The 1,951-nt window shown below is 46.1% G+C and overlaps 1 non-coding gene across 1 annotated transcript; it reads right to left on the bottom strand.

Moving 5' to 3' along the window:
* Positions 1-1,818: 1,818 nt before the first annotated feature.
* Positions 1,819-1,951, bottom strand: LOC112297483 (small nucleolar RNA SNORA42/SNORA80 family). The gene has a single exon (XR_002974052.2). It is a non-coding gene; the product is annotated as a small nucleolar RNA SNORA42/SNORA80 family (small nucleolar RNA).

The raw sequence follows: 1,951 nt of genomic DNA, 5'->3' as shown, positions 1-1,951 counted from the left end.
CCATTTAGCTCTTTTTCTCTGTTTTTATCTGTTCTACCTGTTCTTTCATTTGGGCCATGTTTCTCTTTCTCCTCATTTTGGCAGCCTCCCTGTGTTTGTTTCTATGCATTAGATAGACCTCCTTTGACTCCGCGTGTTGGTAATATGAGCTAATGTATAGTAGGAGTCCTGAAGGATCCGTGGCACAGCCTTCCCTATCACCCAGGCTGGATAGTCAAGGTGCACCTTTTGGGTGGGCTGAGTACACCCTCTTCTTGTAGCTGAACCTTGGTTGCTGTTGGCAGATCAATGGAAGGGATTTACCCAGGCCAGTCAGCTGCAATGACTGGCTGTGACCACTTACTATGAACCTCTGCCCTCTGTGAAGGATCAGCTGTGCAGGGGCAGGGTGGTGGTTCTCCAAAATGGTCTGTAGCTGTCCACTGGGTGCATTGGCCCTGGGGTTTCCAAGGTGGTACAGGCCAAGGTCAGCCCCCTACCTGTGTTTTGCCCAGGGTACCCAGCTTGACCTGTAAAGCAATCTGAGATGACTGCTACTTGTGCTGGGCTTGGAGATTCCCAGGTAAATCCAAGCTGTGACTTTAACCTGGCTCATTGAAGCCAGCTGTTATTTGTTTCATAGAATTTAGTAGTCAAAACCAGCCATTCATATGGAAAAGCAGCTTGGGTGGGTCCATAAGTTGGGTCGGATAGAGCCTCTGTGGATCTCCAGGGTAGGTCACACCATGTTAGCCAGGTTGATAGTCTCAGATATGGCACCAGCCTATGGGCTCTGTTGGGGGGTGAGGGGGGCACTCAGTAAAGAGACAATGGCCTCTGCTCATCCCAATGCCAGACACTTCAGTCTCTCCCTGTATACCACTGGTGCCCTTCAACCTGCTACCCCAGTGCTGGAGCTCAGAGGGAGCAAGTCTGAGTAGGTGAGTTTGTGTGTGGGTTCCCCAAGAGGAATTGCTTAGGGCTCCAGCAGCTTCCTGTACGACTCAATCTCTGCTGGTTTTCGAAGCCAGAAGTTGTGGGGACTTATCTTCCTGGCACTGGAATCCTGGGCTGGGGGGCCTGGTGTGGGTCTGGGACTCTGTGCTGCTGAGATATCCCTCCCAAATTTCTGTCCACGTGGGTGTGGGGCCAGCCTGTTCCACATCCACGTCCTTCTACTAGTCTGCATGGATGTGGTTTCTTCAGTTCCGTAGTTGACTTCCATTCAGCTTGACTTCTGATGGTCCTGAGTGATGGTGGTTCTATATTTTAGTTGTAATTTTGATGTGATTGTGTGAAGAGGTAAGACATGTCTGCCTACATCACCATCTTGACCAGAAGCCTCTGCTGTGTTTTCACTGACTGTCTGATTGCTCTTTAATTGCTCTACATTTTAAACAGAGATTAAAAACTTCTGTTATGATTGTGGACTTGTTACTGTTTGTTATTCTATTAATATTTACTCTACATTTTAAGATATTATTAGATGGTTTTTATGGGGTTGGACCACCGGCATTATATAAGAATCTACAACCTCTCCTATAATTAGTACTGTATTTTTTTTATGTTTTGCTAATTGAAATGTATAAAATGGAACTTCATTGTGATTGTAATTTTCATTTCCATAATTATTAATATTATTGCTCAGCTCTGAGTGTTTATTGACCATATGTGCTGCCATTTCTGTAAATGCCAGTTTATGTCTTTTTCCATTTTCCTATTGAGTTGTATGTTCACTTTTCAGCCCATGAGGAAGTTATTTTTATGTGTAGCAAACATCTTTTCTTAGTTTATGTATTGCCTTTTCCTTCTCTCTCTCTCTCTCTCTGTCCCTTTTTCCATTGTGCAACCCACTTCATGACCGGTAGCCTATGGGCAGAGGCCAGGCAGTGGTTCAAGGCCGCAGTTTACTCTGGCACAGGGCTCTCTGAGAGACCTAGGGGGCAGGCCTGCCATAAATCCAAACCCGTGC

This window comes from Desmodus rotundus, chromosome 11 (assembly GCF_022682495.2).
Source record: "Desmodus rotundus isolate HL8 chromosome 11, HLdesRot8A.1, whole genome shotgun sequence".
NCBI classification, from domain to species: Eukaryota; Metazoa; Chordata; class Mammalia; order Chiroptera; family Phyllostomidae; genus Desmodus; species Desmodus rotundus.
This window is presented reverse-complemented; position numbering and strand designations above follow the sequence as displayed.